This window comes from Saccopteryx leptura, chromosome 5 (assembly GCF_036850995.1).
Source record: "Saccopteryx leptura isolate mSacLep1 chromosome 5, mSacLep1_pri_phased_curated, whole genome shotgun sequence".
In the NCBI taxonomy this organism is placed as follows: Eukaryota; Metazoa; Chordata; class Mammalia; order Chiroptera; family Emballonuridae; genus Saccopteryx; species Saccopteryx leptura.
The window spans coordinates 34,777,186-34,804,996 of record NC_089507.1 but is presented as its reverse complement, the minus strand read 5'-3'; the positions used below and the strand labels follow the sequence as shown (position 1 = coordinate 34,804,996).

Genomic DNA, 27,811 nt, shown 5'->3' with positions numbered 1-27,811 from the left:
ACAGTGGGCTTCTGGTGGCTTCATTCTTCAAAGTCAGGGAACTTCTCGCATTCTTTTCCAGACTCTACAGAGTCTAATGCTTGGCCAAAGTTAGATGATCAATAACGTAATATATAGGATTCAATACTATCTTTGGCTTCAACCATCCATTGGGGGTCTTGGAACATATCTTCTGCAGATAATGGGGCATGACTGTACCTGTGTTTTGTCAAACTGAGATCTTTTGTTCCTGCTTTTAATGGAAGGAAAGCCAAGCTGAGTCATGAAAGAAGAAGTGGAGTTTTTGTTTCCACACTGCCTCTAACTCAAGAGTCTGCCAGGCAACTGACTAAGGATAGCAATATGCTTTCTCAGCTGTTCCCAGGGGTGAGTACAGTCACGCAGTAACAAAAGCTCTAGGGAACAACTTAGTGCGAAACATTTTTAGGATATTTTTAAGACCATCTATATAATCCTAAGATTCTTTATTTGACCTAATATTATGCCATTGATTGGAACCCTGCTTTGAGAGTTAACAAATCTTCTTTAAAAAACACAAAGAATCAAGTGCTTAAAGTTCAATCATCATAACTTAGAACCAGAAACAATTTTTAGGTCTTGGTACTCTACTCCTGAGTGAGCTGCTGTCCTTAAAGTTGAAAAGATTTAGCATTTCATTGTAAAAGAAAACAAATTATAGTTTTCCCAGGTTTTTATTAAACTGTCGATTCTTAACTTCATTTTTAGTTTAAGAGACTACCACTACTATGTGAAAATTTAGATTACAACATACTTCCTGCTGGGTAGTGATGGAAAAATACCATTAAAGATCAATTCTAATGCCGAAGTAGCTCAGTTGGGAGAGGGTTAGACTGAAGAAAGATCAATTCTATGAAAAGGCCTGCATGTTCCTTGGCTGAGCATGGCAACCTGAGGCCCAACATACCTGGAAATGAAGTGTCAAATGACACCTGACTCAGGACACCTTGCTTTAATTAAATGAGATGACCATTTTATGTAAAAAAAAAAAATTTCTGAAGTGAGAAGCAGGGAGGCAGAGACAGACTTCAACATGTGCCTGACCAGGATCCACCCAGCATGCTCACCAGGGGCTGATGCTCTGCCCGTCTGGGGCGTTGCTCCATTGCAACCGGAGCTATTCTAGTGCCTGAGGTGGAGGCCATGGAGTCATCCTCATCACCCTGGCAAACTTTTGCTCCATTGGAGCCTTGGCTGCAGGAGAGGAAGAGCGAGATAGAAAGAAGGGAGAGGGGGAAGGGTGGAGAAGCAGATAGCACTTCTCCTGTGTGCCCTGGCCGGGAATCAAACCCGAGACTTCCACACACTGAGCCACTGCTCTATCACTGAGCCAACTGGCCAGGACCTTACATAGAATTTAAAAACTAATTAATATGATCACAGATCCTAAGGATCAAGATTCTTAATAAACATGTTAACACTGGGAGAGAGGGACTGGATATGAAAGAGTACAAACCAAATGCTACATACACCCAGCTTGCAATACTAGTTCACAGAAAGGCAACCATATAGTAGAAAAAAAAGTTTCATTGCAAGTAATCATTTATCACCATCACCGAAAAACCTAAATGTACTAAAAATATGTATGTGTAAATTTCTTTATAACTGCCACAAGAAAATTATAAACCAATTTCATTGATAAATATTGATGGAAAAAAATAAAATTTAACAAATTAAATATAACTGGGCAATATGAACATGAATTGCTAAAATTTATTGAGTATTTCAAAATGGGAATAAAAAAGAAATAGAGAAACTTTTCTTTTTTACAATGAAATGTATTGACTTAAAGTTTTTAAAAAATAATTTTCAAATTTTTAAAGGAAGAAGTGATAATTAATTCCTATGAAACAGTCTAATGCTGCCATAAGCACTAGATGTGCGTGATGCTACATGATTCAATATCCCATTCACTCACAGAAGCTGGAAAAAACCTGTAATTAAAGTTTTAAGATCTATAAACTATCAACTTTAGGCATAAGATCAATTAAGATCAGAAATAACTACAAACTAAATAATGCTTAGAAAATAATTACTTATAACACATATAATAATTACTGTTTACAAAATACATTTCACACGTCATTTCTTCACAACTTGGTATGAAGTTTCACTTCCAAGTTAGAGAGAGAAACAAAAGGTCAAAGAGGTTCTAAAACTCAAGGCAGGCAGTATTTGACTCCAAAGTCATGCCTTTTCAACTATACACTTATAGTTATATAGAAAATTTAAAGTAATCAAATATAATCATTCAAACTAGATTATTTCTAGTTATATTTTTCTAGAAGATATTAAAAACTATAATTCTTTAATAACACTGTGAGTTTCAAAACCCCAAGGTCTCTAGGAGGCACAGGGAGAAACACTTTGAGGGACAGCCACTTTAACCCCTGGGCTGGGTCACTCCCCAAATCTGAAGTGAATATTTCCCCTGGAAACAGCAATACCAGCAAAGGGAAGCAGGACACCAGCCAAACAAGCTCTCACACGGTACTTAGAGCAAAGTTGTTCCGGAGGAGGGAGCTTTCGGGACTACAGTAGTGAGGGTTAGGGTCTGAACTGCAGCACGCCCACCCACAAGGCTGAGGGCTCGACTGAGGGTGGGCGGAGGGACAGGGAAGTGTGGTTCCCTTGGCAAGGGCGGAAGCTGGATGGCCACAACTGAGGCCCAGGGATGAGCTCAGTCTTGCAAGCCTGGGGTGGAGGGGACGCAGGAAAGTGGTCAAGCCCAGCTGCGGACCGCCTGCAATCCAGCCTGCGGGGGAAGGGCAGGAGCCCGGGAAGGGGCGGAGACCCGCCCTTGAGAAAGGGCGCAGGAACTAACCCTCACCCAGCCGGCAGGAACTGAGGCTTGCGGCCTGACGCAGGAGCCGGCTCCTCCAGCTGGGGTGGAGCGAAAGCCCAGAACAGGCAGAGTCCTGCGAGGGAGCGAAGGCATGTAGCCCCGCCAGGCCCTTGGAGCCAAGGCTTACAGCCATCTCGCGAGCCGGCTTCTTCCGCAGGAGCAGGGCGAAAGCCTAGAATCAGGCAGAGACCCGTAGCTGAGCAAAGGTGCTCACCCCTGCCCTCCAGGGCAAGGCTTGCAGACTGGCGCTGGGCACAACCCCCCTCGCGGGAGCAGCGCAAAGGCCAAGGCCACCGAGGCATATACACCTGAGCACATGATCACAGCCACTCCCATGAAGGAGAGGCAGAAACCACAACAACAGACCCAGTGAGCAGGCACCGGCAACACCCATACCCTAACGCCCTAGTCAGCAGCAGCAGAGGGGGTGGCAGGCCTGCAGACAGACCACACCTAGGGAACACAGAAGCCACACCCAGTGGACTCCAATGGCCAAAACCTTCTTTTACAAAGACAAAATAGGAAGGCAGATAAATGCAACACAAATTAATCAAGAGAAAACCCCAGAAAAGGACCTGAATGAGTCAGATATAACCAAATTACCACATACAGAGTTTAAAATAACGATTGTTAGGATGCTCAAAGATCTTAGAGCAACAATAGATGGTCATTATGAACACCTACATAAAGAGATAGCAAATATAAAAAAGATATTGAAATAATGAAAAAGAATCAGTCAGAAATGACAAATACAATATCAGAAATAAAGAACACAATGGAAGGAATTAAAAGCAGGATGGATGGCCTGACCAGGTGGTGGCACAGTGGATAGAGCATCGGACTGGGATGCGGAAGGACCCAGGTTCGAGACCCCGGGGTTGCCAGCTTGAGCGCGGGCTCATCTGGCTTGAGCAAAAAGCTCACTAGCATGGACCCAAGGTCACTGGCTCGAGTGGGGGGTTACTCAGTCTGCTGAAGGCCCGCGGTCATGGCACATATGAGAAAGCAATCAATGAACAACTACGGTGTCGCAACAAATCAACTGATGATTGATGCTTCTCATCCCTCTCCGTTCCTGTGTGTCTGTCCCTATCTATCCTTCTATCTGACTCTCTCTCTGTCGCTGTAAAAAAATTTTTTAAAAATATATGAAAAAAATAAATAAAAGCAAGATGGATGATGCTGAGAATTGAATTAGCAAATTAGAGGACAAGATAAATGAAGGCACAGAAGCAGAGCAGAAAAAAGAAAAGAAACTCAAAAAGTCTGAGGAAACTCTAACAGAGCTCTGTGACAACATGAAGAAAAATAACATCCGCATCATAGGGGTTCCTGAAGAAGAAGAGAAAGAACAAGGGATAGAGACTTTGTTCAAACATATCATAGCTGAAAACTTCCCTAAATTAAAGCAGGAAAACGTCTCACAAGGTCAAGAAGCACAGAAAACTTCATTAAAGAGAAACCCAAGGAAATCTACACCAAGACACATCATAATTAAAATAAAACCTAAGTGATAGAGAGAAAAAATTAAAAGCTGCTAGAGAAAAAAAGGCTATCACCTACAAAGGAGCCCCCATAAGGATGACTTCTGACTTCTCAACAAAAACACTTGAGGCCAGAAGGGAATGGCAAGAAATATTCAAAGTAATGTAGAACAAGAGCCTACAACCAAGCCTACTTTATCCAGTAAGGCTATCATTTAAAATTGAAGGAGAAATAAAAAGTTTTCCAGACAAAAAAAAAAAATCAAGGAATTCACTACAACCAAACCAAGGTTGCAAGAAATGCTAAGAGGCCTGTTGTAAACAGATCAAAGGGGGAAAAGAATATAGCAAAAGAGGAATACAGTTTTAAAGAATAAAATGGCAATAAACAACTACATATCAATAATAACCTTAAATGTAAATGGATTAAATGATCGATCAAAAGACATAGGGTAGCTGCATGGATAAGAAAATAGGACACATACATATTCTGTCTACAAGAGACACACCTTAAAACAAAAGATGCACATAGACTGAAGAGAAAAGGATGGAAAAAATATTTCACGCAAATAGAAATGAAAAAAAAGCTGGGGTAGCATTACTTCTATCAGACAAAATGGACTTTAAAACAAAGGCTATAGTAAGAGATAAAGAAGGTCATTACATAATGATAAAGGGAGCAATCCAACAGAAAGATATAACCGTTATAAATATCTATGCACCTAATATAGGAGCACCTAAATATATAAAACAGACTTTGATGGATTTAAAGGGCGAGATCAACAGCAATACTATAATAGTAGGGGATTTCAATACCCCACTAACATCACTAGATAGATCCTCAAGAAAGAAAATTAACAAAGAAACAACAGACTTAAAGGACACACTAGATCAACTCAATTTAATAAATATCTTCAGAACATTTCACCCCAAAGCAGCAGAATATACATTCTTTTCAGGTGCTCATGGTACATTCTCTAGGATAGACCACATGTTAGGGCACAAAAGCAGTCTCAACAAATTTAAGAAGATTGAAATCATATCGAGCACTTTCTCTGATCACAATGGCATGAAACTAGAAATCAACCACAACAGAAAAACTGAAAAATACTCAAACACTTGGAAACTAAATAGCATGTTATTAAATAACGAATGGGTTAACAATGAGATCAAAGAAGAAATAAAAAAATTCTTAGAAATGAATGATAATGAGCATACATCAAATCAAAATTTATGGGACACAGCAAAAGCAGTCCTAGAGGGAAGTTCATATCATTACAGGCATACCTTAAGAAGCTAGAAAAAGCTCAAATAAACAACTTGACCCTGCATCTAAAAGAACTAGAAAAAAGAACAGCAAGTAAAGCCCAGAGCTAGTAGAAGGAAGGAAATAATAAAGATCAGAGCGGAAATAAATGACATAGAGGTTAAAGAAACAACAATACAGAGGATCAATGAAACCAGGAGCTGGTTCTTTGAAAAGGTAAACAAGATCGATGAACCTTTAACCAGACTCACCAAGAAAAAAAGAGAAAGGACTCAAATAAACAAAATTAGATATGAGAGTGGAGAAATAACAACTGACACAACAGAAATACAAAATATTGTAAGAAAATACTATGAAGAACTGTACACCAAAAAACTAGACAACCTAGATGAAATGGACAAATTTCTTGAAACATATAATATTTTAAAAATCAATCTGGATGAATCAGAAAACCTAAACAGACTGATTACAACAAATGAGATCAAAAGAGTTATCAAAAAACTCCCAAAAAAGAAAAGTCCTGGGCCTGATGGCTTCACAAGCAAATTCTACAAAATATTCAAGGAAATAACTCCTATCCTTCTCAAGCTATTTCAAAAAATTCAAGAGGAAGGAAGACTTCCAAGCTCCTTTTATGCGGTGAGCGTAATTCTGATTCCAAAACCAGGCAAAGACAACACAAAGAAACAAAATTATAGGCCAATATCCCTGATGAATTTAGATGCTAAAATCCTCAACAAAATTCGGCCTAGCGTGCGGAGGACCCGGGTTCGATTCCCGGCCAGGGCACACAGGAGAAGCGCCCATTTGCTTCTCCACACCTCCGCCGCGCTTTCCCTCTCTGTCTCTCTCTTCCCCTCCTGCAGCCAAGGCTCCATTGGAGCAAAGATGGCCCGGGCGCTGGGGATGGCTCTGTGGCCTCTACCACAGGCGCTAGAGTGGCTCTGGTTGCAACATGGCGATGCCCAGGATGGGCAGAGCATCGCCCCTGGTGGGCAGAGCGTCGCCCCATGGTGGGCGTGCCGGGTGGATCCCGGTCGGGCGCATGCGGGAGTCTGTCTGACTGTCTCTCCCTGTTTCCAGCTTCAGAAAAATGAAAAGAAAAAAAAAAAAAAAAAAAAAACCAAAATATTAGCAAACCAGATCCAGCAATATATATTAAAAAATCATACACCATGATCAAGTGGGATTTATTCTGGGGAGGCAAGGCTGGTACATATTCGCAAATCAATCAATGTGATTCATCACTTAAAAGGAAGGAGAAAAATGACACGATAATTTCAATAGATGCAGACAAAGCATTTGATAAAAACCAGCATCCATTCATGATCAAAAATCTCAGCAAAGTGGGAATACAAGGAACATACCTCAACATGATAAAGGCTCTCTATGACAAACCCACAGGCAACATCATACTCAATGGGCAAAAATTAAAAGCAATCCACTTAAGATCAGGAACAAGGCAGAAGTGCCCCCCTTTCAACACTCTTATTCAACATAGTCCTGGAAGTCCTAGCCACAGCAATCAGACAAGAAAAAGAAATAAAAGGCATCCAAATTGGAAAAGAAGTAAAACTATCATTATTTGCAGATGATATGATATTGTATATAGAAAACCCTAAAGTCTTAGTCAAAAAACTACTAGACCTGATAAATGAATTCAGCAAGGTGGCAGGATATAAAATTAATACTCAGAAATCAGAGGCATTTTTATACACTAACAATGAACTGTCAGAAAGGACAGCAATCCCCTTCACCATTGCAACCAAAAAAATAAAGTACCTAGGAATAAATTTAATCAGGGAGATTAAAGACTTGTACTCGGAAAATTATAAAACATTGATAAAAGAAATCAGGGAAGATACAAGCAAGTGGAAGCATATACCGTGTTCATGGTTAGGAATAATAAACATCATTAAAATGTCTATATTATCCAAAGAAATTTATGAATTCAATGCAATACCAATTAAAATACCAATGACATACTTCAAAGATATAGAACACATATTCCAGAAATTTATATGGAACCAAAAGAGAACATGAATAGCCTCAGCAATCTTGAAAAGGAAGAATAAAGTGGGAAGTATCACACTTCCGGATGTCAAGTTATACTACAAGGCCATTGTACTCAAAACAGTCTGGTACTGGCATGAGAACAGGTATATAGATCAATGGAACAGAACAGAGAACCCAGAAATAAATCCACACCTTTATGGACAACTGATATTTGACAAAGGAGGTAAGAGCATACAATGGAGTAAAGACAGCCTCTTCAACAAATGGTGTTCGCAAAATTGGACAGCTACCTGCAAAAAAATAAAACTAGACCACCAACTTAGACCAATCACAAAAATAAACACAAAATGGATAAAAGACTTAAATGTAAGCCATAAAACCATAAGCATCTTAGAAGAAAACATAGCTAGTAAGCGCTCTGACATCTCTCGCAGCAGTATATTTGTTGATTTATCTCCACAGGGAAGTGAAATAAAAGACAGGATAAACAAATGAAACTATATCAAACGAAAAAGCTTTTGCACAGCTAAAGACAATAAACAGAATAAAAAGATAAACCACACAATGGGAAAACATATTTGACAATATGTCTGATAAGGGGTTAATAACCAAAATTTATAGAGAACTTGTAAAACTCAACACCAGGAAGACAAACAATCCAATCAAAAAATAGGCAAAAGGCCCTGGCCGGTTGGCTCAGCGGTAGAGAGTCAGCCTAGCGTGCGGAGGACCCGGGTTCGATTCCCGGCCAGGGCACACAGGAGAAGCGCCCATTTGCTTCTCCACCCCTCCGCTGCGCTCTCCTCTCTGTCTCTCTCTTCCCCTCCCACAGCTGAGGCTCCGTTGGAGCAAAGATGGCCCGGGCGCTGGGGATGGCTCTGTGGCCTCTGCCTCAGGCGCTAGAGTGGCTCTGGTCGGAACATGGCGACGCCAGGGATGGGCAGAGCATCGCCCCCCGGTGGGCAGAGCGTCGCCCCATGGTGGGCGTGCCGAGTGGATCCCGGTCGGGCGCATGCGGGAGTCTGTCTGACTGTCTCTCCCTGTTTCCAGCTTCAGAAAAATGAAAAATGAAAAAAAAAAAAATTGGCAAAAGAAATGAATAGACACTTCTCCAAAGAGGACATACAGATGGCCAATAGGCATATGAGAAAATGCTCAACATCACTAATCATTAGAGAAAGGCAAATTAAAACCACAATGAGATATCACCTCACACTGGAAAGAATGGTGCTCATCAACAAAACAACACAGAATAAGTGCTGGCCAGGATGTGGAGAAAAGGGAACCCTCCTGCACTGCTGGTGGAATGCAGACTGGTGCAGCCACTGTGGAAAACAGTATGGAGATTCCTCAAGAAATTAAAAATTGAACTGCCTTTTGACCCAGCTATACCACTTTTAGGAATATACCCCAAGAACACCATAGCACTGTTTGAAAAGAAAAAAATGCACCCCCATGTTTATGGCAGCATTGTTCACAACAGCGAAGATCTGGAAACAGCCCAAGTGTCCATCAGTGGAAGAGTGGATTAAAAAGCTTTGGTACATATATACTATGAAATACTACTCAGCCATAAGAAATGATGACATCAGATCATTTACAACAACATGGATGGACCTTGATAACATTATACTGAGTGAAATAAGTAAATCAGTAAAAACTAAGAACTATATGATTCAATACATAGGTGGGACATAAAAATGAGACTCAGAGACATGTACAAGAGTGTGGTGGTTATGGAGGGGGAGAAGAGGGAGGAGGTTGGAGGAGGGGAGGGGTACAAAGAAAACCAGTTAGAAGGTGACAGAAGACAATCACTTTGGGTGATGGGAATGTAGCATAATCAAATGTCAGAATAACCTACAGATGTTTTCTCTGAACATATGTACCCTGATTTATCAATGTCGCCCCATTACAAGTAATTTAAAAAAAATTAAATTAAATTAAAAAAAAAAACCCAAGGTCACCAGCTTGAGCACGGGCTCATCTGGCTTGAGCACGGGGTCAATGACTTGAGCCCAAGGTCACTGGCTTGAGAAAGGGGTCACTTGCTCTGCTGTAGCCCCCAGGTCAAGGTATATATGAGAAATCAATCAATGGAACTACTGAAGTGCTGCAACAAAATAATTGATGCTTCTCATTTCTCCCCCTTCTTGTCTGTCTGTCCCTGTCTGTTCCAATCTCTCTCTCTCTCTCTCTCTCTCTCTCTCTCTGTAAAACAAACAAACAAAAAGATGCTATGTTTCTTCTTGTATTCAAATGTACTTGAGAGCAGACAGTACTCAAAACCTTGTTTCCTTTAATGAATGTTTAATGGAAATTTTTTAGCAGGACAGATTATCAAAGGTGAATACCTGATAATGAATTCTCATGGGCTCAGTTAGTATTTAAATTTCTGAAGTCATTACAGCCAATAAACAACTTGAAATATATATATGAGCTCACTTGTCTAAAAGAGAAAAACATTTTTTATGTTTAGTCACTTCAAGATGCTCTATGTTCACGGCTGTCAAATTCCAGTGTGCGTCAGAATGTGCTGAACCACGGGGCACACCTCCACATTTCTGATTTAGTGGGTCTGAGGCAGAGCTCAAGAATCAGCATCCCTAACAAGTTTTCAGGTCGTGCTCAAGCTGGTCCTTGGAATACACTTTGAGAACTGCTACTCTATGCTAAGTAAATTTATTTCAAGATGTAAAGTAGAAATGAAGAATAAAAGAGTTAATTAGATAGCACTCTTGTTATTGAGCGGACCATCTTTTTTTTTTTTTTTTTTCATTTTTCTGAAGCTGGAAACAGGGAGAGACAGTCAGACAGACAGACTCCCGCACGCGCCCGACCGGGGGGGGGGGGGGGGGGGGGGGCGACGCTCTGCCCACCAGGGGGCGATGCTCTGCCCATCCTGGGCGTCGCCATGTTGCGACCAGAGCCACTCTAGCGCCTGAGGCAGAGGCCACAGAGCCATCCCCAGCGCCCGGGCCATCTTTGCTCCAATGGAGCCTTGGCTGCGGGAGGGGAAGAGAGAGACAGAAAGGAAAGCGTGGCGGAGGGGTGGAGAGGCAAATGGGCACCTCTCCTGTGTGCCCTGGCCGGGAATCGAACCCGGGTCCTCCGCACGCTAGGCCGACGTGAGCGGACCATCTTGTTTGAGTGTATAGATCAAGACTATGTACCAATGATCTGACAGCCAATACAAGCAGACCCTGTTATCTAAGACTAGAATAAACTAAAAGAGCGAAAATCTGTTTACACACAAAAATCCTCAGCAGTAGGTGGTAAGGCCCTCCAGATTGATTCTTTTGGAAGATTTAATCCAGTTACAAAAAGTTTCAACTAACATTTCCAAGAGTTCAGCAAGGGAGAACAGTGGGTGCAGTCTTCACAGACTTACAACCTTCTTTTCAACCCAAATGAGAAAACTCTAACAAAGTGTCAAAGTTCTTATATGCCCCAAACCTTGGGAGAAAGAGAATTTACCTATCAGGGTCAATTAAAAAATGGTATAGCTATAAGATAGAACATTATTCACAGTAGACTTGAGATATGAGTCTTCTTAACCTGTGTGTATCAGGTGGCCCTCTCTGAAACACAGTGAACCCTGATAAAACTAAGACTTGTTCCAATCTGGGTCATCTCTGACCTACTTGTCCAACTCTTTCTATAAGAAGCTTATTATCTCAAGGAGACCGAGTTCTTATCTGACAGGTAATAAGCGGTCAGCTGGCAGTAGATCATTTGATATCTCTGCTGGTTTCTTTATTGCATCAGGTGCCAAGTTGACAGGTTGGCCTGGCTCCCTCAGTAATCATTATCCTGCTATCTATAAAAGAAAGTGTTTTTCTTCACCCCACATAATCTTTTGAAAAAAAGATAAATATGAACAGTTATAGGTGTATCTAATATGGGCTTTGGTGATGACAAGGGTCAATTTACATACTGGAAAAACGGTGAGTCCTGAACAATAAAGTAACATATCCTCAATCATCTTCACTGTGGGGGAGAAATCGGGTTTGCCAAATAAAGTCATCTTAGAGCTCTGTGTACTATTTAGTATTTTCTGTTAATTAAATTTCTTGAATGGAATCCCCAGTAGAAGTACATATTCTGTATTTCAGATAAATACAAGAGGCCAGGCAAGGGGAATACATCACCAAAAACATTAAACTAAAGTAATTACTTTTGAGAATTGGTGATTATTATCATGGGAAGAAGTACTGTGCTGGTCTATAAAAAAAACTAAGTCATAGTATCTTTCACTTTTACCACTAACAAAGAATTCTTTTTTTTGAGTTATGTCATTTTTAGGATACTAATGGGAAAAGGTAAACTCTAATCAAGTGCATAGCCCTAGGCAAGTTCAGAAAAGAATGCCTTAACCAAGCTCACTCAGTCCCCATTCATTCACTAACAAGTCCTGAAAACCAAACGCAATGGTTGATGTTGGAGAAACCGAAACCAAAGACCATGTGCTACATCACAGAACAACCTCTATCTCCACAGCAGAGAGTAGCATGTTTTATATCATTGCTGATCAAGAGTCAATTTAGAATTTTCAAATACAACATGTGTATTCTGAAAGAAGACAGAGGTATAAAATATGACTATGGTTATGTAGATGCATTGCTTTCTATTGGGAAAAGTTACCCATTCTTAATATTTCCAAAATATATTAAATATAAAGAGATTCTTTAATTTTCTTGTGTGATAATTAAATATTTTTGTGTCTATTCAGACACAGAAAGCTTTATACTTCCCCTCATCAACATATTTCAAATTTTTCTTGAAGGGACCACACCTCCAACTGAGTTACTTTTTGCTAATGCTTAGGCTCAACTCTGGTTTTAAAGCTAATAAAAAGGCAGGAAAAATGTTACAGTGGTATGTGTGGTTTCTATGTTATTAGAAAATAAAAATTAAAAAAAATTCACCCATATTCATGGTAAGTTGCCAAAATGTCAGTCTGCTCTTAAACTAAAAAATATAAACATCATAATTTTTTTATTTTAGAAATTAAATTTAATGGGATGATACGGAACAGTAAGAGCACATAGGCTTCAGGTGCACAGAACTGTTGACTGCATTGTGTGCCATTCTTCCAAAGTCAACTTGTTCTCCATCACAATATATTTGTCTCCCTCTTACTCCTCTCCCTCTCCCACCAATCTTTATACTATGTGCCAACATTAGCAATATCCTAGCTACTTCTAACATCCATATTATTGAAATGACAGAGTAGCAAGTTTTTAAGCTTCAGTTATTCAACTCTAATAAAATATTATTAATTCAATTAACTTAAGATCAAAACAGTATCTACAATTTAAAAAGACATGCCAAATTCTGTGCTGGGGACAAATATACAATAACATTAATCCTGACAACAAAGTACATATTTTTATCCCCATTTAAGGATAAAAAAAGCTGAGGCTTAGAGTAACTGAGAAACTCACCCAAGTGACACAGATTGATAAATGATTACCAAACCTAATCCAAGCATCTCCGATGGAGCGACAGCCCCTGTAGCCAGCAGAAGGCTCCGATATAGGACAGAAACACCTGAGCAAGAAGCTGGTAAAGGCACATAACTTCTGGCAGTTTATCAAGGAATGTAAGGATTGGGAGAAAGAATAGGACTGGTCTAAAATATCTGAACTTAGCCTGACAAGGTGGTGGCACAGTGGATACAGTGTCGGCCTGGGATGCTGAGGACCCAGGTTCGAAACGCTGTGGTTGCCAGCTTGAGCACAGGCTCACCAGCTTGAGTGCGAGGTCTCTGACTTGAGAGTGAGATCATAGACATCATCACCCCATGGTCGTTGGCTTGAGGAAGGGGTCACTGGCTCAGCTGGAACCCCCCAATCAAGGCACACATGGTAAGTAAGCACTAAAGTGCTGCAACTATGAGTTGATGCTTCTCATCTCGCTCCCTTCCTGTCTGTCTTGCCCTGCCTGTCCCTTTCTCTCTCTCACTTAGAAAAAATTGAAGTCATTTGAGGAAAAACTATTAAAAACATACTTCATTTGAAAAACTGAAACTAACAAATTCAAATATTTGTATTAATTTTAAAACATTCATTAGATGCATTCAATTGAAAGTTCTTTACATGCATTTGAAATATGATTCAATACATAAAAATAAAATTGACTTTTAAATAAATGATCCACTTTCAGTCTGACTTCAATATCATCTCCACACGGACTTATAAGCAACTGACCCACCATCTCTCCTTGCCCCTCCTTCTTGCACGGTCGCATGTCCCTGCTCACCCATTTTAAATGTTACAGTCAACACTGCTATCACTTCCTCGTATATTCTCTCTGCCCCTCAGGTCTTCTCTCACTTCTTTTTTGGCAAAGCCCTTACCCTAGTTATATTCAAATCAGTTACATCAAACCCTCATATACACTGTTCCAGTACCTACAGGTTGAAAGTGCCTAGAGAGAAACACCAATGTGCCTAATTAGTGTCACTCTAAATTACTGACCATGAACTACAAGTTGGCCGCATATGCCAACTGCAGTCACACAGGATTTCTAGTCTCTTTACTTTCCCATTTTAATAGGCAACTAACTGTTTCATGCCTTCTCCTCCAACTTCATAACTCCCTCCCAACTCTCTTCCTGCTGATGATCTTGTTTCTATTTTACTGAGAAAACTAAAACCGTCAAAAAAGAACTTCTACACGTTTCCCTGTGTAACTATCTTCCAGCTCAGACCTCTTTCCCAAATTCCAGACCAACCAGGCTGCCAACCAGACTGCCCACCGCCAAATGGCAACATATGCAACACTGAGCTCTTGTAACGCCCCGAAAACCTGCCTCCCCCAGATTAGCCCTGTCAGTTGATGGCAGCTTCATCCTTCCAGATCAGTGGTTCTCAACCTTTCTAATGCCGTGACCCCGCAATACAGTTCGGTGACCCCAAACCAAAAAATAATTTTGGTAGCTACTTCGTAACTGTAATTTTGCTACAGTTATGATTCGGAATGTAAATACTTGATATGCATTATGTATTTTCCGATGGCTTTAGGTGACCCTGCCGGGGTCGCGACCCACAGGTTGAGAACCGCTGTTTCTAGATCCTCTGCCCCAAAGCCTTGGAGTCATTGTGGGGTCCTGTCTTCTCTCAAAACCTACACACAGTCAGTCAGCAAATTCTGTTGGCCCAACCTTTAAAATATACCCAGAGTCTCACCGATTGGCAGCAGCTCCACCATGATCACCCTAGTCTAAGACTCTCACCTAGTCCTGTTAAACCTAAGTTAGACCCTGACATTTCCACAATTTAAAATTCTTTAAAGGCTTTCATCTAATTATAATCAGCTGCTCATGCCTCACTGTATGCTTCCCAATGTCCCCTTAACCTATTACCCGCCCCTCCTTCACTCCCCTCCTGCACAGCCTTGTCTCAGCACTCCCAGAGTCCCTTCTCTGTTTTATTTTTCACAGAACTCACATCACTCTCCAATAACGTGTAATTATTTTTGTATTTTAGCTCTGTTGTCTTCCACCTCCATCAGAGGAGAAATTCCGATCTTTGTTTACTGATAGAGCCAAGGCCTAAAATAGTGAGCATCAGGCACAGAATAGACTTTCAATATGTATTTGTAGAATGAACATATGAATGAATGAATGAATGAATGAATGAAAGAAAAACACTTTTCTTACATGCAAAATATCTGTAACAATCTTATATACACTGGCTCTAGGAGTGATATTTGCTTAATTATCTCATGCTATCTCATTACAGCTTTTATTATGCATGCTAAAGTTATTACAGTTCATATTAAGATTTATATATAGCTTGTAAGCCTAAAATGGCCACTAACAAGACTGTAACAGGAAGACATAAAAAGGGAAATAAAACAAGAAGAATCTGTTTTTAAAAATAGCCAAGGTATTTCAATTGCATTATTCTAAACCTCTCAGGAAGGAAGTTCTGAGCAACTTTTTTTTTTTTTTCAGACAGCTTACGGTCTATCCCTTTAAGTACCAAAACAATTTCATCCAGGATGAAAATCATTATAAATGTGTTCTCAACTTTCCTACACTTTATACAGCATTTTAAGTAAACTTTCTTCGCTGAGAATTTGGCACCAATCACTGCAAAGTGCTCCATCTAGTGATGCCTTCAGGGCCTCCAGAAGCATATCCACAGGTTTTCATCCAGTAGTTGAAGACCTCCTTGTTTTGAATGCTAGCATCTCATTCTATAGGTTTGTTTTTCTCTTGGCTGCTCGAATCTGTGCCTTTATCAAGACTTAACTCACCTGACCTGTGGTGGCGCAGGGGATCAAGCATTGACCTGTAACGCTGAGGTCGCTGGTTTGAAACCCTGGGCTTGCCCAGTCAAGGCACATACAGGAAGCAACTATGAGTTGATGCTTCCTGCTTTCCCCCCACTACACTTTCTCTATATATATCTTTCTTTTTCTTTCCTGCCCCCTCCAAGTCAATAAATAAAATCTAAAAAAAAAAAGTTAAAAAAAAAAAAGACAAGTCATATTCATACTTTCAACTACCTTAGAAGAGTTCATAAACAAATAAATTGAATTAATGACCTCAATGGTCTTCAGGGAGAGGAATATAGAAACATAATACTTATTCAGTGAAACCTGTTTTTACTGTTCAGCGATCTCTTTTTCTCCCATCTGTTTAACAGGTATCAAAAGGCTACCATGTGTCAGCCATGTACTTTTCCTGCAACCAAAACGATGAAACGTTTTGTAAACTCCACAGTTCTTGTCTCCAAGGAGTACACAGGCCAGTAGAGGGATCAGGTATGAACTTCATGAGATACCCTCTCATTACCTGAAATTCTTCAGATGTTAATCCTCATGAGACAGACGTTGACATGTTTATGGCCTGCTTTTAGAGCAGCGAACACTAAGAACGTTAACGCAGTAACTGAAAGATAAACAAGTTCTGAAATGAAGCTAGCCCCCAGAGAAGTGTTCACTTTGAAATCTGGAGCCAAAATATCTTTTAAACTGGCAGAAGAACATAAATTGCCTGGCTTGCTATCTTTACTCATTCAAATGAAGGAGGGCAAACAAGCTAAATGTGATAAGATGTGTGTGTGTGTGTGTGTGTGTGTGTGTGTGTGTGTGTGTGTGTGTAAAACATGATGAACACACAGGATTGTGAGTCTAAAGATGCGCTAAAGATAAAGAAAGGGAAGTAAACTATACTCATTTATTTAATATCTGCTTCCCCTACAAGACCTTCTTCACTGTTTTAACCAGTAACTGAACAATGTCTGGCACATGGCAGGTACTCAGTGGATACTTTTAAATAAATTAACTAATCTTCAATCAGATTCATGATAATATACTATGCAAAATCTTAAAAGTTTAAAGGCCAAGCAGTCAATAAGTGTGAAAACTATTGTGAAAGACAGGGTGGGGTCTTTTGCTGGGATTCTATTTGGTCAGATTTCATGTTGACCTTTGAAATCCAACCTGGCCTAAAGCCTTAGATAATAATTATATTTGTCTTCAGACTACTGGTGACACACTTTGGCAATATCTTGGGATAATTTTGGTTGTCCTAACTGAGGGGATGAGCACTATGGACAGATGCCATGGATGTTGTTACAATGCACAGGAGAGCTCCCCACAATAAATAACAATCTGGCCAAAAATGCCAATAATGCTAGGCTGACAACCCTGGTCTAGAGCAAGGCGCTACATTTGTTAAACAGAAAAGTAAGTAGCAGAGTAAAAAGAGAGGAATTTTTCAGTCAGTCATAGGTTCAAATCGTGACTCTAACTATTCAGCCCCAGTGGGCTTTTGTATAATCCTCAGTTTCCTCATCAGGGAAATAATAACCACTCTCTAGGTTTGCTGTGAGGGGTTAATGAGAACATAGGCAAGGTACCTAGCATATAATAGCACAATAAATGGCAGCTATTATTACTATTATGAGAGCATTTATAAATCATTTGATGCCACCATTTTGGCCAGGTAAAAACAGCATTTAAAAAATGATAACGTTTAGAAATTAAAATAGAAAATTCAGAATTTAAAAGCTGGAAAAAAATGTTAAATATCCAACTAAATATATTATTTATATATACACACACATAAAAAACAAGGTGTAGAGACATTAACTAATATTACAAGAGTTAGTGGCAGCTTCTATAATAATCCACTACCATTTTATTACTCATACATATATAGGCAGTCTTTTATTAATTCCTAAATTGCATCATTATTTATGAATATATCATAAATTATTTAAGTCAATTTGAATACCAGATTTCATGTCTGCTAAAGTTTTATATGATAGCATGCTTAGACTATAAAATAACTAAGATTTATTCAGCTAACATTTTCACAGGTAATTTGTAGGACCTGTCCTAATGTTTCAGTTTCATCCTAATAAGTCTTATCACTTACAATGGTCTTCTTCTTTCACTGATACCTTATAAAAGCAGTATTAGAAAGTATTTATTTCTAGTTTAAATATTTGCAAGAACATACTTGTATCTGACTACACAGTGATGCAGTGGATGGAGCATCAGCCTGGAACACTGAAGACCCAGGTTCGAACCCCAAGGTCGCCAACTTGAGCATGGGATCATAGACCTCATAGTTTCTGGCTTTGAGCTGAAGGTCACTGGCTTGAGCAAGGAGTCAGTGACTCAGCTGGAGCGCCCCAGTCAAGGCACATACGAGAAAGCAATCAATGAATAACTAAGATGCCACAACTGTGAGTTGATGCTTATCTCTCTCCCTTACTGTCTGCCCCTCTCTCTTTCTCTCTCTCTCTCTCTCTCTCTCTCACACACACACACACACACCCCACACACGAACATACTTGCAAAAAGGGCATGAACAAATCAACAGAGCTGACAAACCACAAATAAATAAATCAAAACATTTCAACTTCACTAGTAACCTATGAAAAACTATTAAAGTAGTTAGTATTTTTTGCCTTGAATGTAGCAAAGAGTTTCTTTATTCATAATGTTCAATGGAGGCAAGCTTTTGTATAATGCTGGGGAAGCCTAGGTAGCTTTTACTTTTCTGGAGCCAAAAACACTAGGATTCAAACATGTCCATTCTCTTTGGTCCTGAGTAGAAAGGTGACCAAACAAGCATTGGAAAGGCCAATAATGCAAATGTCCAAAATGAGAAATTGTCAAATTGTGAAATAATCTAAATGAAAGTAATACAGCTATTAAAAATGATTTTCAAATGGATTTGATGACTAAAAAGTGCTTAAAGTTTAAAATGTTTGAAACTATGATTTTGATCTGAATAAAAATATCTCAAGCAGCAGATATATATAAACTGTTTATATATTATAAATTTGGAATAAAATATTTTTATAACATTTACACTGGTTATTTTGAGATAGAATATTATTAATTTTTATTTTTAATATCTTTTGTAACTGTCTATATTTTTTACGACAAACATATATAGAAAACAGAGCTTAACTTCAATTAAAACTGTTCCAAAACTCTAATCTCTAAAATTTATTTCATCACAAAGCCTATAGTTATGGTGGAGAAAAGCATAAACGGCAATTAATATACTGTTTCTACATTTAAAACACAAAGAAAAGATACAATTCTTTGTTTTCATTTTGTTTTAAGAACCTTATAAAATGCAAGACAACCATGCTGCATCAACACTGAAATAGAACAGTCATATCTAAATCCACAAGTAGCATATTATATATCTGAGAAAAAAACAAGAAAACCATAATCTAGTATATAAACTTCATCATAAAGGCAAATATGTACGTCCCTGCGAAGAAGTCTTAAATGTAACTTAATATGTTGCAAAGCCAACTAAAGCCTTCAGGCCTCTTTTGCACAAAAGACAATTACTAAAATTATGTCATAGACACGGCTGGTTAGGTTTTAAGACACGGCTTACTTAAACGCTCAGGTAGCTTTGGAAGACTGTCTTCTTCAGGAAAATTAGGTGTGAAGTAAAATTTAAATACTGTATTTCTCATGTATAAGACACTCTCATGTATAAGATGCACCTTAATTTGGGGAAAAAATATATTACATAGAGTTACTGAACTCAAGTTTTATTCATCATAAAATTCATACAACTCCTCATCACTGTCAAAACTCCCATCCATTAGCTTGACCTCATCTGTGTCTGATGACAGATCACTGTTTTCAATAATGAGCGTAAAAACAGGCACAAAAAAGCGGGAAAGGCAAGTAAAAAAAACCTACAACAGCAGTATAAGACAAACTCAATTTTTAGACCCCAAAATTTTCAAAAAAGGGTGCATCTTATGTATGGGGAAATACAATAATATCCACCCAAAAAAGCTCAAATAATTGTTGTAGTAAAATATATATTTATGTAGGGCATATATACATTTCTAAATATCAAAGTGATCTCAAAATCTCAAAAACAAGTCTGTTATACTTTTTAAATATCATCTTCATTGCTCTTTATATTAGAAAATTTAAGTTAGTGGGGGGAAAAAATACCACTTATAGGTCAGAAGGTTCTCAATTCCTACTTAAGAACCTGTTTCAAGATTCTTTCTACTGATTACTAATATCTTTAGAACATGACCAATCTACAACATTCTGAAATGACCATGTTCAACATCATGTGGGCCTGGTAGAACAAACAGAGGTGACAAATTCAATTATTTTATATAGAATTAATTAGTTACAACGTTAATGATCATTGTGGGAATCTATATCACTCCCCACCTTTATAAAGAAACTCAGGATCTCTGCTAAGAAACCTTGATTCCCTAGGCGCAAACTCTCTATGGAGATTCATAAGAGTTTGTATTTCTTTCCTTAATCATCCTCCAAAAATGCATCCAAGATCAAAGGATGGGGAAAATGTCTCCTCTTTCTTTCCCTGATAAAACACTAACAAAAATGTTGAATTAATCTTGAAAGAGAATCTGTTGTCAGGAATTAAGTAATAAAACCAGCCCACACAAATCTTTAAGTATCAAACCTTATCTTTCAGGACTATTTTTTAATTTTTGTGTCTCTTATTAGTAGCTTTTGACGTCAGCTCAGTGGTAACAGAGAAGCATCTGAAATAGCGTAGCAGTGGTAGTGAACCTGTCCTTACAGTCCACTAGTGGGCGTTCCAGCTCTCATGGCAGGTGGTAGCGGAGCAACCAAAGTATAAATAAAAACATAGATTTAACTATAGTAAGTTGTTTTATAAAGATTTATTCTGCCAAACTTAATGAAAACCCGACATAAAGTACTTGGTAAGTAATTATTAGTATATGCTTTAACTTGCTGTAACTCTGCTTTACAAATTTTATAAAATAAAGTTACTTCTCTACTTTATAAATCACCATTACTGTGGAACCGGTGGGCGGTTAGAAAATTTTATTACTAACAGAGATAAAAAAGTGGACGGTAGGTATAAAAAGGTTGACTACCCCTGGCATAGAGTCAAGTCAAATGAAATATGACAATTTGGGAGAGGAAAGCCAATTTAGGACTCAGAGTTAGAATTACTTCTCAAAATTTCCTTGCTCTATTGAAAGCATTTCACTTTTCTCCCAGTGTCTGGTTTAGAAAGCTAAAAGCATAACAATGTTTCAGATTCAGGCATTATTCTAATGTGGCAAGGTAGAAATATTGATTCATTGGCTGAAGGACATCACAGGTAAGTACAATCTTTGTGATGAAACATCTGAGAACACTTCTCTAGAAAGGACTTGAAGAATAAAGGATATTATTATTATAATCTATAAGGGTTTAAAATAGCACTAAGTAATTATGAGTACCAAAATTAAAGAAAAAGACTTTACAACATTTTTAATAACTTAAAACTGATTTTCACCTTCCTTCTCATAACCAGGATATTAAATTTTTTTTTATCTTACATAAATTTGAAATTTTGTAAGTTTGTTTTGCTAACGTAAATGTAGTTGTACTCATCTTCCTCATTCAGAAATGCCTTAAATGGAATAAGAAAATTTTAGAAAAACAAATTAAGGAATATTGAATTATCTATCAGCACAAGACTTTAGAAGATGTGATCAACAGGAAATGAAAAGAAATAAAGCTTGAATCAGTCCAGCACTGCATATTATTTCAGAAAACAGCAGGAGGCAGAAGATTGAATGTGACTAGAATAAGTTTTATCTAATGATTTCCCTTACAAAGCAAATGCTTTCACCAGCAAATATAATTCAGAAACAATGACACCTGACTTGTAATTACACACAATGAGACTGTGGAAACTTTGTGAAAGAGAGGAAAGGTAATATCGTTTATATGTTCTTTGTTCTAAGGCGCAATACTTTATTATGACAGTAAATTTTTTTCCTGATAACTAAAATACATTTACTGTAGAAATTTTAGAAACTACAGATTAACATCATGAGAAAAATAGAAATTATATATAATCCCACCACCCAAACATTAGTACTATTAACATGTGCTTTATTCTCCACCAATCAAGTAGTTTCTATACATAATCACTGGAACGCTTTTCAAAGGTAAGACATCATTTTGTAACTTAGTTTGTTCATTCCTCATATTACAAACATTTTTCTAAATTATTAAAAGTCTTTCCAACAACCTCACATAATTTGAGTTCTTTTCATGTTTGTTAATGTGCTATGTGATAATATGGTAACGTAATTCTATGCTGAATATTCTCAATTAATAGGAGGTGCACATCCTCTGCCTACAACTTTAGAAAAGTTAAAATTATTTTTCCTTTGTGAATTGTCCATTTATGTCATTTATGTCTGATGTTCATTGGGAAGCATCTTCTATTGGGGTTTTGATCAATCTCTCACTGCTTTTTATAATATCTTTTGTAAAGGACATACTGGCATATAAAATACAGAGCTTGAAGTTGGTTTTTTAATTTTGGTTATAATATTTCTTAGTAATGTTTTTCAAAATACTATTTTTTATTATAAAAATAATAGTGGCTATAGAAGATTTGGAAATATTAGGAAAATATATTTTAAAAGTTATAATTCTACCACCTAGAAATCTAATTCTTAAATTTTACTCATTTTAGAGAGGGGAGAGAGAGAAAGTGGGGGAGGAGCAGGAAGCATCAACTCCCATATGTGCCTTGACTAGGCAGAAATCAAATTTTTTAATCTGATATATTTGTGGTTATATCCATTGATACAAATAGGAACTTGTATGAAACTAAGAAGTGCAATAGTCTTGTTAAATGTTGTTCAATGCTTATTAATTTAGAACAATACTTGATATATAGTAAGAGCTTAATAAATATTTAAGTAAATGATATTTTAAATGTATTTATATTTAAAAATTATATGTATTCTATACATTATGTATTAAATCTTGCTCTTTTCACTCAATGCATTACAAGAATATTTCTAAATCACAAATAATTTTAAAAAATATTTTGGAACTGAATTTTATGAATATATAGTACATTAATTTACTTTAAAAGTTTGCTTTTGTAGAATTGGTTTTGTTTTGAATTTTTTCCCATATCATAGATAACACTGTAATGAACATATTTATACATTTTCATATGAACTTCAGATGATTTCTGTATAATATATTTAAAGACCAAGGATTATAAGTCTAAGTCGATGAATATTTACAAGTTTTAGTACATAGTCCCATATTGTTGCCTCAAATAATTGCATGAATATCCTCTCCATTGAACGTTATAAAGAAGATTCCATTAAGACCACAACTCTTTTATGAAACAAGTTCCACTCTTACTTCTTACTCCAATAGTGATGCTACAAAACTTGATAAATTGAGTCTCCTTGCTTCAAACAGTGACAATCTATGAAATTAATTTTCACTAATTCATTGAGTTTTATGAGTCCCTAAGTGAATTTGATTGTAGCATTTTCTTTACTTTTCCTTCATTAAAAAAAAAATGCTTCCAACTAGATCAGACAATAAGACATCTACTGAAGGCCTGGATATGTGGTCTTGCTTTTACTCTTACTTTTAAAAACTGATTCTAAGAAGTACAGTTGTCTAACAATGAGTCACCTCTGTTCTATTATAAGTTATAATCAAATTCTGAGCATTTCCTTCACTTTACTGGCATCAAAATAAATGATATCTTATTCAATTCTTATTTAGTCATTAAGTAACTGCATTAAAATAAGTATTTAGTTCTTGCTGTGCAAAGGTCAAACATTACATTACCTACCAACATCTTGTTTTAGACTGCCTGGATTCTCCATCTTTTTCATACAGTTTAACAAATGTTAAAGTATATTTAAACTCCCTAAAACTTTTTTTCTTGATTTTTTAGAGTGAGAAGAAGGGAAATAGAACAAAAGACTGATTTGTTGTTCCACTTATTTATGCACACACTGGTTGATTCTTGTATGTGCCCTGACCAGGAACTCACATCCTTGGCCTATCAGGATGATGCTCTAACCAACTGAGCTACCTGGCCACAGCCTAAACTCCCTACAATTTTTGAATGTCGTTGTTTTCCAATATATGCAGGTAGCCCTGGCTTTTCAAAAGTTTGTGTTACACCACTCATTTTTTAGAAAAGGCCTACATTAGTGCCTGCTTTCGGTAACCAAAATTTAAGAGGACTCTCACTTTTACAAAAACAGGGCAAAAAATAAAAACCGCTTTCAGAGTTTGTTTTGTAGTAAGCCCTTACAGAGTTGGTGGCCCCCCAAGCAGTGAGTGGCCACACCAAGCTCCTACCCCGGGAACCGCGCTCAGCATCCCATCATGAAGCCACAGAGCTTTGAACTGTGTCAGTGAGTGTCTGTGCTTTATCTTCGTTCATATTGTGCATCCCTTAGCAAGATGTGTCTTAATGTATCAGAAAAACCTGAATGCTCACAAGGGTGTCACATTGTGTAAAATGGAACATAATTAAGACTAGTTGGGCCTGGCTGGTGGTGGTGCAACGGATGAAGTGTCTACCTGGGATGCTGAAGTCCCAGTTTCAAAACTCCAAAGTTGCTGGCTTGGGCACAGGCTCATCCAACTTGGGCGCAGGCTCATCAGCTTGAACGCGGGCTCACCAAGTTGAGCGTGGGCTCACCAACATGAGCATGGGGTCACTGGCTTGAGTGTGGGGTCAGTGGCTTGAGTGTGCGATTATCAAAATGATCCCATGGTCACTGGCTTGAGCCTAAGGTCTCTGGCTTGAGCCAAGTGTCATTGCTCCACTTGAGCTTCCCCAGGCAGGGTGCATATGAGAAGCAATCAATGAACAAGGGAAGTGCCACAACTATGAGTTGATGTTTCTCATTATTCTCCCTTCCTGTCTCTCTCTCAAAAAAGATAAATTAAATTAAATTTAGAAACGAGTATTTGGTATGATTTGGTAGGTTATTGTTTTGAATCTGAAAACGCTCAATTTTTTTCCCATACAGAATAATGTTAACTGTTTCTTCACTTTGTGCCATTTTGGCTTAAAAGTAGGAACGTTCTACTTTCAGATATTGGGGCAAACCTGTATAGTGTCAACTGAAATAAAGAAGAAAATTCAAAATTGTCATTTAAAAAAAAAAAGAGAGAGATGAGTTTAATGGAGAATAACAGAGGAATTGCAATTTGGAAAACACAAACTAGCAAAAAGCAACAGGCAAATCCTGAGTGTTTGATGTAGGCTGTTTTTATGGTCAGGGAATAGAAAGTGGGGAGAGTTTGATGAGAGTCTGTTTAAGTCAAAACAAACAGAGACCAGCTTTCAAAATTCCTCAAGCAGACAAAACCAGTCCAGTCATTTAAATAAAGCTCAATTTAGACCATTTTGTGAGACGGACCAGGCTTTGGTCACCTCTTGTTCACATTTCTGGAGAGGTTTATAAGCTTATGTTTATAAACAAAACTGTCAAGGTTCATATGAGGCAACCTCTGACTAACTCCCTAATATATAAGAAAATTCCAATATTATTAGTTTCCTGTAAATCACTCATTTACGGAAAATCAGTCTCTCCTTCCTTAAGTTTTGTTTTTCTGAGGGCACATGCGTGAGATTTCCTTTTTATCTTCTCTGGTTTACTACAGATTGAAATTCTTTCACAATAGTATGATTTCGTTTTGATAAAAAAAAACCAAACTATCTCTACATAGGTATGTAATATGTATTTGTAATGAGAATAGAAAAGAGTCCAGAAGATCCAGACATTACCTTTTTGGGTAGATTGTTGTGGGAGCTCACATCGAGGCAGTGAATGAGTTTACACAATTACAAAGATGATGTGTTACTCGTTTACTCTTAAAAAGGTCAACATTTTTTTTTTTAAAATAATGGTACTCTTCCCAGAAATGTGACCTAGCCTCATTTAAAAATAATTTTCTACTCTGGAGTTACTTTTCTGAACCAGTATATATACATTTAATGGCTAAGGAGCCAATCCTTGTAGGTCCATTTGTCAAGGTTGAGTTTAGTCAGAGGCTCGCTCTCAGACTTTGGGATTGTTTTTCTCCTTACAAAGAACTAGGTGAAAAGAAACAAGAAGAAACTTTGCCCTTATTTAGATAAGTTTCTAAATATGTGTTTTAACATGCCCTTATGATTAAGAGTAGTTTACACACATCCTTTCTAAAGACAGGGAGGTCAAACCTCCACACTGGAGGGTGTCACTACCCTGCCAGATGTCTCTCTGCGGTCCATAGTAGAGTTTGACTATGTGTTTTATCATGTAAAATGCTGCAAGCAACAATTAAGTTCTACAAAGTTAGTGTTTGCCGGGAAGGGGAAGGGCCCCGGCTCTTTTTGCAGCTCTCCCTTAAAAACTATTTGAGAAAGCTCCAACACAAACACCCTTTTTGCCCCTAAGGAATTAACCCGTGGATTTTCGACACCCATACTCTTCATTATTTTTGAGACAGAGCCAAAACTGCCTTGAATTGCTGGATTTCAAAATGAGATGACAAAGCTGGGTGTATGTATGTATGTATGTATGTATGTGTGTATGCGTGCGCGGATGCGCATAATTTACCTTTTCACAAAATCCAGCATTCATTCGAATAGACAAAATAATTCCTCTTTTGAAATCAAGTGGCTAAAAATGGTGTTTCACACACACACAAAAAGTTCAACAGCCCCTAAACTTTAGTTTTGAGATACTTAATCAAATCTGAGCACAATGTTTGGGGAGTGGGGGGAAAAGAGAGAGAAGAAACGGAAAGGGAAGAAGGTGGACGGTGGAACAGAAGGCAGGGAACATAAGGGGTTCGTCTTCCCACTCACCAATTCCTCTCTCGGCACACATCACAGCATGACGATCCTGAGTCCCGAGGTGCAGGAGAAGAACCAAGCACAGATCCGAAGAGTAGAGATGGGTTATGCTTCTACGCCAGCCATTTGCCTCGGGGATTAAAAAAAAAAAAAAAAAAAAAAATCACTTCTCAGACAGCTCCCAAACTCAGCGGCCGGAGCTGGCGCGGAGCCACGAAGGGCCGGCGACCTCCTCTTCCCTTTCCCCCTCCTCCCTCTCTGCCCGGCTCCGGTGAAGCCTCAGCCAATAGTCCACCGCCCCGCCTCCCGTGACGTCAGGGGGCGGGGCCTATCAGCTGCTGGGCTCCCAGCTCCAGGTGTTTGAGCTGTCTGTCTCCCGCTGCAGATGTCCCCCGTACCGTGAGCCATACAGTCCCACGTTTGACTTGCACATTACAGTACAGTTTGCCTACGGTGGACAGTTTGGTTCATTCTTGTTTTGCTGAAACTCTGTTTAACAACTCACCCATTTGCCAAGACTTGAAACTTTTGGCAATTATTTTTTGGAGTGCAAAGAAATCAATTTTTAACATTTAATGTTATTGTTTTAGAATAGAAAAGAAATAGAGAAAAATAACTCAATTCTGATTTGGTCCTTTTTCTCACTCCTTGATTTTTATTCCCTCCCTCATTAAGTACAATGTGGCTTTGGCCATACACTGGCCAGGCTCTGTTAGCTTAACATTCACAGCTTTAAACAGAGAAAGAAAGAGAGAGAGGAATGGCGGGAAGGAAAAGAAAAAAGAAAGATTTACTCTTGAGTAAATTCCAACAACTTGTTTGGGAAAAGGCATTTGCTGAAGGCAGAACCAATGGTGAAATCATTAAGACCAAAACCAAACAATCACTGGCTACCAATTGTTTTATCCCACAGAAACAAAATAAAAATAGGAGCAAAAACCTTCATAACTCTTCTGTTTTGTGCCTTTATCTTCCAGTTTCTCAAATGTGTATCAAAAGTGAAGAAAACTCAATAATCATACAAATGTTTCA

General features: G+C 38.2%; 1 protein-coding gene across 1 annotated transcript in view; it reads right to left on the bottom strand.

Annotated features, from left to right (window-relative positions):
- The window catches only part of ATP10D (ATPase phospholipid transporting 10D (putative)), a 95,441-nt gene extending 68,396 nt beyond the window's left edge, over window positions 1–27,045 (bottom strand). The window contains exon 1 of the mRNA XM_066384752.1: window positions 26,792–27,045. The gene's annotated coding sequence lies outside the window, so the exon portion shown is untranslated. The remainder of the gene's footprint in view (window positions 1–26,791) is intronic.
- Window positions 27,046–27,811: the final 766 nt, after the last annotated feature.